We start from the raw sequence: 11,296 nt of genomic DNA, 5'->3' as shown, positions 1-11,296 counted from the left end.
TGTCTTATGTGACTGATGCACAGTTAGTAACAGCTGTCTTTTTTCTGCTTTGCTGCACACTCCTTTGCACCAAAGTTTACCCAAAAGTGGGAGGTGAACTTTAATATCAAGAAGTGTAGCATAATGGAGTATGGTAAAAGCAAAAACAGAATTTCAAAAAATTACAAAATTTGTGAAAATTAAATAAAAAAAAGTGCACTCAGAAAGGGACCTTGGAGTGATAATCAACAATGACATGACACTGGACAGACATATAAACAAAATAGTAGGTGAAACATACAACCTACTAAGGTCAATGAAAGTGGCATTTGAATACTTAGATGAAGAAATGATAAAAAAAAATATTAGTCCCATTGATTAGACCAAAACTGGAATATGCAGGTCACTATGGACACCCAGTACTAAAAAGAATATAAGGAAACTAGAAAGAATACAGAGAGCAACAACAAAGTTGACACCAGCTCTTTCCAAATTAACATACAAAGATTATTGAAACTAGAACAACCAACACTAGAGCAAAGAAGAGAAAAGAGGTGATCTACTGACTATATATAGAATCATGAAAGGAATGGAAATCCTTGACAAAAAAGATTTACTGAAAAATGACCATGGAAAAACAAGAGGGTATGAAAAGAAACTCAAAAAGGACAACTATAGAAGAGATAGGAAAAAGAATAGCTTCCCACACAGAATGCTGGATATATGGAATAACTTAGATGAAAAAACTGTGTGCAAATACTATTCATGATTTTAAGAATAAACTTTATGCTGAAAGATACAGAGACAGGTCACCACGAGCATAGCTCCCTTCCCGTATAATACAACTAGGTAAATACATGTGTGGTTGGAAAATTGGTCCAAAACCCGAGGAGTCACAGTATCACGTCTTAAATTGTCTACAAAAATTATGCATCCAAAAGTAAGAAGACTATGTGGATTCCATAATATTCAAATTATATACACCCCTATAATTTCACCAACTAAATTAACTTGACTTAGACATATAAATGCAAAAAGGGTTAAGAATATTAAGTCACAGTCCAGAGAGAGGAATCTGATATTGGTCAGGGACTCAGGGCACTGAGCATGGCTTGTAATTTCTACTGGAGAACTATCCTTGCCAGGTTGGTGTCTTTCAATTCTTCCCTCTTCCCTGTAAAATGACTATACTGAGATATAGATATATGCAGATTATGTATAAATGTAGATAAAGTGAATGGATATGAAGTTATTTTTCTACCCTCAGCAGGTCCAATTCCCCATGAGGAAAATTCTCACCAAGCCAGGATGTCCACAATGTGTTACACATTTTAGATGATTAGTCTTCTCATAGTTTTCCTAAGTGAGCTATGTGAAGTGTGGCCAGGCATTGTCCACTGGATGCTGGGTAGGTCATTGAGGCACGAGTCAGTGCTCTTCTTCATCGTTTCGGTCTTCTCCAGTATTGTCTTCAGGTATTTCTATAGCTTCCCCACATTAGAGATAAAAAGGTTATTAGGAATCACATTGGCCCACTATTATCTTCTGATGGTCAACTTGAATATTCAAATGAAAGAATGTGTGATATTTGAAACAACTATTTTAGTTTAGTATTTGCAAACGAAACACCTCAAAGTGAACCCCAAACTGAAACTTGTAAAAAATCTAGGGTGAACTTACATACTTACATGCATTCGATAATTTTTATGACAGTCGCATGCAGGTTCGAATCCTGCATGCGACTGTCATAAAAATTATCGGATTGATGTCGCTGTTACTAGCAAATTTCTCTCACATACATATACCAAAGGCTTTTTTTCCCTTACACGGGGGGTAGCCAAAAAGAAAAGAGCATAGAAACCACTCCCACTCATTCCATTCCCTACATATTCCACTCCCCTCCTCCCTCCCTCTTGTCTTGGCACCTCTTGGATGACGCATCCCTGCATCCAGTCCACTGCCCTGGGTCAGAAGCACTTTAATTCTAAGCCATCAAAGGCAGACATGCAGAAATTGAAATGCGGTACTGCCAAGGACTCAAACCCAGCATCCTCATGACAAGTGTGGTAGTGACTTACCAACTAGGCTTAGAATTAAAGTGCATTATGGTTGTTAAAAAATGTATATATACATATATATATATGTATAATATAGTATGTGTGTTTATATATAAACACACACACACAATAGAAGGGACAAACAGGGTGGAGGAGTTCTAATTTTGAACAAGAAAGATTTGAATGTGAAAAAAATAACTGAAGGAAAAAATAATGTAGAATCAATTATGATACAAGTAGAAAGTAAACATATGAAGAGTAGAACTTTGTAGTGGTGTATGTGCCCCCCAAAACACAAGCCTGGTCAGAAAGTGATCATTCCAAATTATTAGAAGATACAAAATACGAATTAACCGAAATACTGTAAAACTGAGGAAATACAGTAATTATGGGTGATTTTAATTCAAAGGAAATATGTTGGGAAGAGATGACAGTGAAGGGTGGTGGAGGAACTCTGGGGTAATGTCCTTCTTGACTTGACCATTGAGTACACAATGACCCAGTGGATTAGTGAAAATACTAGATATAGAGGTATTGAAGAACCCTCAACATTGGACTTTATACTTACGACAAAGCCTGAGAGTGTCAATTTTTTTTTATTACAAAACCCTGATAGGAAAGAGTGACCATGTACTATTAGAACTGGAATTGAAAGAACAAATGGATCAAAGCAAAAATGATAAACATAGAATAGGAAGAATAATGTATAACAAAACGAACTTTGAGAAACTTAAAACATTCTTCCACAATGCAAATTGGGATAAATTCCTAAATGAAGAAACAGGGATAGAAGAAAAATGGAACATACTAAAAGAAATCTATAATGAAGGAGTGAATAGATATGTACCACAACAATAAATAGAAAGAACATACATAAAATGCTGGTACAAATGTTGTAGTAAAGCTAAGGACAAAAGAGACAAAGCTTGGAAAAAATGGAAAAGAGACAAGAAACCAAACAAATGGCAAACATACATAAAACTGAGAAATGAATATGTAAAAGTACGCAGAGATGAAAAGAGAAACTACGAAAAAAGGATAATAGATAAATGCAAGGAAGAACCCAAACTATTTTACAAGTATGTAAATGGAAAACTAAAAAAAAAAAAAAAATAGAAAAACTGCGCCAGGGCAAAATGAATACAGTATAGAGGAACTAGAAATGGCGGAAATTATGAGCAACCACTTCAAATCAGTGTTCACATTAGAAGGTTCACCAGACTGAAGAAATCGAGAGAGAATTATCCCCTGCAATGAAAGAAATAATCATAACACAAAAGGAAATCAGTGACCAAATTAAAACCCTTAATGTTAGAAAATCACATGGCCCAGACGGAATTGCAAACTGGATACTGAAAGAATGTATGGAAGAATTAACTGATAAAATATATATTATAATTAAAGTATCACTTAAAGACGGAAAAATGCCACTGGACTGGGAAAAGGCAAACATTGTACCAATCTATAAGGGAGGGAATAAAGAAGACCCATCTAATTACAGACCGGTATCACTGACAAGCACAAAAGCAAAAATTTGTGAAAGAATTGTCAAAAATAGATGGGTAAAGCACCTGGAAGAAAAAACTATACTAAATCCAAATAAATTTGGATTCAGACAAGGGAGATCATGTACAACAAATTTAATCTGCTTCTACTCAAGATTGATAGATATAATACAAGAAAGAGATGGGTGGGCAGACTGCCTTTCTCAACCTACAAAAGATATTCGACAAGATATCACATAAAAAACTTATAAAGATAGAGTTAAAAGGTGGCATCAGAGGAAAATTATTGGAATGGATGAAAGACTTCCTGATTGGGAGGAAAATGAGAGTTGTAATTAGAGAAAATTTCTTAAACTGGGAAGAAGTAAAAAGCGGTGTCCCACAGGGATCAGTATTGTATTGTATTGTCTTTCAAAACACTGCTGTGAAATTCTGAACAGGACTGCTCAAAGTTGAGAGTGATCAGGAGCTCACTCCTTATGAGTTCCACAGAGCACCTGTTCCTGCTTTCACTCCACTTGTTGGCCATCCTGGAGAAGATCCTTTCAACATATCCAGTGGATGCTGGCAGGGGCGCCCACAGACTTTCTTGTGGTGGACGCACATGAAACCGACAACAATGCATATGTCCACCGAAACCACACGTCACATTTTTCGTTTGCGTTTTCTTCTGTTTATAATTTATATACTACATAGATCCACATGTATTCTAGTGCATACATAATTTTAACACTGATGCTTTACCATGTTTCTAATGTATGTAAAACATCTACATTTTTCATTGAAAGTTGAGGGTTTTAGAAGGGAAAAATGTTTGATTAGGGGACCTTGTATGCTTGTAATGTCCAAACTGGACGCACATGCGTCCGCCTGCTGGCGCCCCTGGATGCTGGGATGCTCAGTATGTGGCTTATAATAGACAACATGTTAGGAAGGTCAGCTCCTTGTAAAACAGATATCCACCTGGCAGCCATATCTTTGGTCTTCCATTCAGCATCTTCTCTGAACTTCTCCAGAATGATATTGAATGTGGTGCATTCATCATAGAGTTCATCCATGTTGATTTTATTGATGAGGTTGATCTTACTAGCCACCTCGATGTCATTGAAAGTCAAGGTGTTATGGTCCAAAGAGAGAGGTTGCAGTGAGAACAGCCAGTAGTCCTCTGAGAAGTTGTACCATTTGACAACATGAGATTGTTGTGTTTAGAAATGCAGTGAAATCTGTCCTTGCCATGTTTACATCTTGTGGAGGGAGGTGCTGCAGCTTCACCTTAGTTAAGTAGCCATAAAACTGGTCATCTCTTCTCTGTGTGAGTTTTTGCTTGAAGTTATCCATGATGGAATATAATTCCACACTGGTGGTTGCATTACTCTCCAGCTTCTTTACAACCTCCTCAAAGAGGGATAGGATATTACTACAAAATAGGAGGTACACCTCCACTATGTCTCCATCTTCTTCATTTGCATCTTCAGACACTTTACTGAGCTTCAACAAAGCTCGAAGTTGCTTTGGACAGTCATCCCCCAGGCTGATGAAGTAAGATTTCAGTGCAGACCAAGTTTGTATCAGTCGGTGGATGGCTGGATTAAGAGAGAGCCACCTGGTAGTTACATGTAGCATTTCTTGGAATTCCACATCACAAAAGTCACAAAAATATTTGAGGGATTCTCTTCATTTGGCTGATATGGAGAAGTGGCCATATACGTTCAGCACAACATTCTCAACATCTACAGAGAGCTTGTCAAGGGCGTGCTTCACTGTGTTGTGCACTATGTGGGCATGGCAGTTTCCTTGCAGCAGATCTTTATGCTTCATTTTCAGATTGGTGAAAACCGAGTTGTGAATACCAAAGTTAACATTAGTGTTGTCTGCACTAAATGCTGTTACTTGGTCCAATGACAAACCAAATTTATCAAGGGATTGTTCCAGGAGAGCTACAATCCCGGCAGCTGACTCATCTGAATTCTCAATGAAATCAAGCATTTTGTTTGTGACTCCATACTCTGGACTGAAGTATTGGACGGCAAAGGGAAACATCTTCCGGTTTCCTTTATTTGAGGCATCCGTCTGTATGGAGAATGGGAGGGGTGATGTTAGGGCCTTAAGGACATCACCCACTGCCTTTGGAGCTAGGACATCTTTCACCAGGGCCTCTGCCTTTGTTCTCCCCAAAGTCATTTTCTTCAGTATTTTGGAATCTGGTAGCATCTTTTTATTTAGCTTGTGAGCACAGTCAGCACTGTTGTAGCTAAGATTATGCTTTACTGTGTGGTATACCTGTGTTATTTCAGCTGCAGTAACCTAGAGGGGAGGAGAGAGATGACAAATTGTTAATGAAATTGAATAGTATCCTATGACTTTTCATTATGGTTGATTAGTTATTAATGAAAAAAATTTGAACTAATTAATCAATAGAATTAAAATTGTACCCATATAAAGAACAGCTCATTCAGAAATATGATTTAAAACTATGTAATAAATCCTAATATGCATAAGTACATAGGTAACCCAGGTATGAGTAAGATAGATACATTAATAGATAAACAAAGTGTTCAGACTACACTGTAGACTACAATGTAATCTGATCACTCTTTTATCCATCAATGTATCTGTATCTATTTATTTATCAATCTATTTATTTGTAATCTATTATATTTATCAATCTATCCTATACTGACTATGCAGGTAAATAGAAATAGCCTACGTAGGCTCGTAGCCTAGGCTAATAGCCCTATTCTGACTCGACATCTTGTAAAACCACAGATATGTAAGAACATAACATGTGCATATCTCACATACCGAATCAATCTCTGCCTGAGATGTTTCAGTCATGAAGAATTGTGACACTACACTTTTGGTTTTCTGTGATCTTGCATTTCGGGAATGTTGTTCTCCTGATGCATGCTGTTTGATGTCAGAAAGTCCACCATGCGATACCGAGAACGTGCGCCTACATGCCTTGCAGTTCGCTTTATACAATTCTCCACTTACCCTGTTAAGCCACGGGTATGCCTCTTCCCATTCATGTCTGTACTTTTGGAGGCGTTTTCCCTTTTTATGAGGTGGTGCACTCGTCTTCACCGCTGGGGTATCATAATCTGCAGGCGACGACATTTGCGTGGTGTTGACAGTTCAGTGGCTCAGTGAGCACTGAGGGAGCGGGAAAAGGTATAAAAAGTAGCGGATTGCCATCAAAAGTTGCCCAAAATAAATGGTTCAACACAAGAGAGGCACAATTTACAACAGGCAGAGAGGTGCAGTGGGCACTCGGGGAAAATACGGAACAAATCGCGTCCCGTATTGAGTCAGTACGGGACGCAACATTTTATTCTCAAATAAGGGACGATTCCGTATTTTACGGAACGGGTGGCAACCCTAATTTGTACTGTACAACGAAAATTTATGTGTCATTTTGTATGTGTGTGCGTACATACGTGTAACAGGCGTGAATCTTCTAGAACACTCAAATTGCCATTTTCTGTTTAGATAATTGATTAGCATTTTGTTCTTGTATGCAAAAGTTGAATGAATGATAGATTAGTATATTATTAAAATTTCAATTATTACATTATATTTTGTATATGCTGAATTCTGTGTGCAAGGAATGATTGTGCAATATTTTAATAAATTGGCAACTAAATTTGAGACGCTAACGAATGTAAGTAAGCGTGGCGTCGGTCAGAGGCAGTCACGAGCGAGGTGGCATTAGTTGTAGACACGTGTTTTAGAGTGAGCCTGTGAAAACTTATTCTGTACATTCCCTGTGAAATTACACTTTGGAAATTCCTTCAGCGTTTTCCTTTCCACCTTATTGGACAACCAATATCAGTACTGGCCCCGATCATGTTTGCCATATACATTAATGACATGGATGAAGGTGTAGAGTGTTATATGAATTTCTTTGCAGATGATGCAAAGGTACTAAAGAAGGTAAAAACGGAGGAAGACTGCAACTCATTCCAACAAGATTTGGACAAGATCTGGAATTGGACCCAAAAGTGGGAAGTAAAATTCAACATAAAGAAATGTAGTATAATGGAGTTTGGAAAGAGTAAAAACAGAATATCAAAAGATTACAAAATTGGTGAGGAAAAGGCGAAAAAAGTAAACTCAGAGAAAGATCTTGGAGTGATGATTGGCAAGGACATGACACCAGATAAGCATATTAACAAAATATTCGGAGAAACCTACAATTTATTGAGATTAATCAAAGTAGCGTTTGCCTATTTGGACGAAGAAATGATAAAGAAAATCCTAACCACTAAGACCAAAACTCGAGTACGCAGCAGCACTCTGGACACCCAGTACTAAAAAGAACATTAAAAAACTAGAAAGGTTACAAAGAGCAACAACCAAACTAGCACCAACTCTTTCCGAACTGACATATGAGCAAAGACTGTCCAAATTAGAACTACCAACGTTGGAACAGAGAAGAGAAAGAGGTGACCTGCTGACTATCTACAGAATAATGAAAGGAATGGAAGTGTTAGATAGGGATGACTTGTTAATATGGGACAACGGTAAAACGAGAGGACACGAAAAGAATTAAAAAAAAAAAAAAAAGTTACAGAAGAAATTTAAAAAGGAACAGTTTCCCACACAGAGTGATAGATACATGGAATAAATTAGGCAACGAAACAGTGTGTGCAAACACTATACAAGATTTTAAGAAAAAACTTGATGCTGAGAGATACAAAGACGGGTTACCACGATCATAGCTCCCTTCCCGTATAATACAACTGGGTGAACACACACACACACACACATATATATATATATATATATGTGTGTGTGTGTGTAAAAAATAGATATAGTACGATGTCTAAAAGTGCGGAGAGTAAGCCTGAAATCACTAACAATTAGTAAGGACTGACAGGAATATAAAAGGTAAGCATATAAAATTAGTAAAGAAGGGGAAAAAGATGTTTGGTACGGAACTGTCGACAACTAGCTAGTCAATCGTTACTCATCAAATAAGGTTGTTCCAATATTGGAACAACCTTATATATGTATATATATATATATATATATATATATATATATATATATATAGAGAGAGAGAGAGAGAGAGAGAGAAAGGGGAAAGGCAGAGGGAAAGAGAGAAAGAAATAAGAGATATTTCATGAAACATTAATTTCTTAACATCATCTCTTCCTCCTCCTCCGCCTCGCTTTCACTTGCGTATTTTTTATTTCCTTTCTTTTTTGTCGCGACCCACTGAAGGGTCGGGACCCACAGTTTGAAAAACGCTGGTATAGACCACGGACTAAAATCTATTGTCTCCAAATCTGCTGATGATACAAAACTGTGCGGAATGTCAAGTGATCACTTAAATCAATTAGATTTTCAAGAATATTTAGATAAATTACAGCAATGGTCTGAAAAGTGGCTAATGAAATTTAACACAAATGCAAGGTTATGCACATAGGTAAAAATAACAGTAATTACGATTACAAGTTATTTGGAAATTCGTTAACAAAAGTGGATAGTGAAAAGAATCTCGGTGTAATTATCTCAAATCATCTAAGTAATGTATTTCAGCATCTAAGAAAGCAAATAAGGTTCTAGGACTGATTGCGCGATCTTTTGACTTCAAAAGTCCATCTTTCATTAACACGCTATACAAATCGTTAGTTTGTCCACATTTGGAATATGCTGTTTTCGTATGGTCACTGAATCTCATTAAAGACATTGACATATTGGAAAAACTACAATGGCGAGCCACAAAACTGATTCCAAATATCAATAATAAATCACATGAAAATCAACTAAAACATATGAATCTGTTTTTCCTAATAAAATGTAGACTCAGAGGTGACTTGATACAGGTCTTTAAGATTCTAAAGAGAATTGTCTACATCAAAAGTGAACGTTTTCACACTAAATGAGAATATCCGACAAGAAATAATGTTCTCAAACTGTCAGGAAATAGATTTAATTAGGAAGTGGATAGAAACAACTTCGCCAACTGTATGTAATGAATGGAATAAACTTCCTGAAGAGGCAGTGCAATATAGTTCACTTCGAAGCTTAAAGATTCATGTAAACACCTAAACAAGATGCTGTAATGCCTGCCATTTTATATTGTTATTATTTGTCTTTACTATTATTTGCTTGATTTTCATTCATTATTAGTTATGTCAATTTATTATTATTTACTATTTACCTGTTTCTTTATTATCTAACTATACCTATGCATTTATTTTATTTATTATTATTTATATTATAATTTCGGGGTCGCCGATTTAATGAAGCGGCCTTGCTGTGGATGTGCTGTGTCTTGCGACACTGCTCCTGACCCAGGGCAGTGAACAAGATACAGGGATGACCCGTCATCCAGGAGGTGCCAAGATAAGAGGGAGGGAAGAGGATGGAGTGTGATAGGGATGGAATGAGTGGGAGTGGTTTTTATGCCTTTTTTTTTGGGGGGGGGCTACCTCCCTTATAAGGTTGAAAAAGTCTTTGGTATATGTATGTATATATTTTTTTGCATCCGACCTAGTTATGGACCGAAAGGTCTCCTGTCGGCATACGCCGCCATTGTAATCCTCTGTAATTTGTAGGTAAGCTGCTTGCAGGTCTACAATCATGGACGCCCCCCTTATTTGGCGCCATCTGCGTAGGGTCTCGTTACATACGTCTACAAAATCATCGCCAGTATGACACCTCACAAACTGGTTTAGTTCTCTGAAATCCAACACCGGTCGTACACAAGTTCTTGGTTGGCTGTACTGCTGCCATCAAGGACAAGATTCCACCCTCCACTGGTTCCTCCTAAGGACCCAAAATTCCCTCATCAATCCACTGTTCTACTTCGAGCTCAAAGTCGTCCCTCACCCTCTCTCGGAGAGTCTGTTTGTAGCAGTCGACTTTGTTCTTCAAAAGAGGTGAGACTTCTTTCAGTTACCACTCTACTTCCCACTTCTGGCCATCAAATTTCGCCAGGAAGTCTTCGTCCTCAATCGTGCAAGGCGCCGCCCTCTCGACATGGTCGAGATTCGCGGTGGCACTGCCCTCCACGGCCCTCATCGCCATTCCTACGTCCACTTCCGGCCTCAGCCGGGTCCTCCTTCTTCCTTCCGTACTCGAGTCGTGTATCGCTCCAATCCTCACTTGTCCAGCAATAAAGGTGACTTCTCCAAGCTGATCGATTGCACCCATTCCCAGCACCATGTCAATTCCCTCTATAACCGTTCTAATGACAAGCACTCTTAGTCTTATCGGGACGCCCTCCACCATCATTTCAATTTCCTGGTCACCCTCACACTTTGTCTCCCGTCGACTCTCATCAGGGCCATATCTCCCTGTCTGAAATCTTGAACCACGTCGGTCGTTACAATTGTGGTTGAACAGCAGGAATCAATTAGTGCCCTCAAGCGTCTTCCTCTCAGCCAGACATCCATGATCGGCATAAGGCTGGACGGCGTCCTTACATTTCCTCGGCGGCTGCTTGCGTAGCGGCCGCCCTTCGCTCGTTTCCTTTGCTGCAGTTTCGAACCATATGTCCCGGCTGATTGCATTCGTAACAGATGAGCTCCACCTCTTTACAGTACCTCGAGAGGTGACTTAGTGGCCGACGCACGTAACAAACGGATCCTAGACGGCCTCCGCCATCCGCTGTAGTCACCCCCTGGACCCCCTACCCCCACCCTTGTTTTCCCTTCTCCGTCGCCAGGTTGCCGCCTTCACCCAAGGGCCGGCGGCGGCTGCTCTCTCGCCATAACCGCCAATGGCCCATCTTTGTCCTCGTGA

Source organism: Oratosquilla oratoria, chromosome 6 (genome assembly GCF_046742065.1).
Source record: "Oratosquilla oratoria isolate Oo_2021 chromosome 6, ASM4674206v1, whole genome shotgun sequence".
Classification (NCBI taxonomy): Eukaryota; Metazoa; Arthropoda; class Malacostraca; order Stomatopoda; family Squillidae; genus Oratosquilla; species Oratosquilla oratoria.
This window is presented reverse-complemented; position numbering follows the sequence as displayed.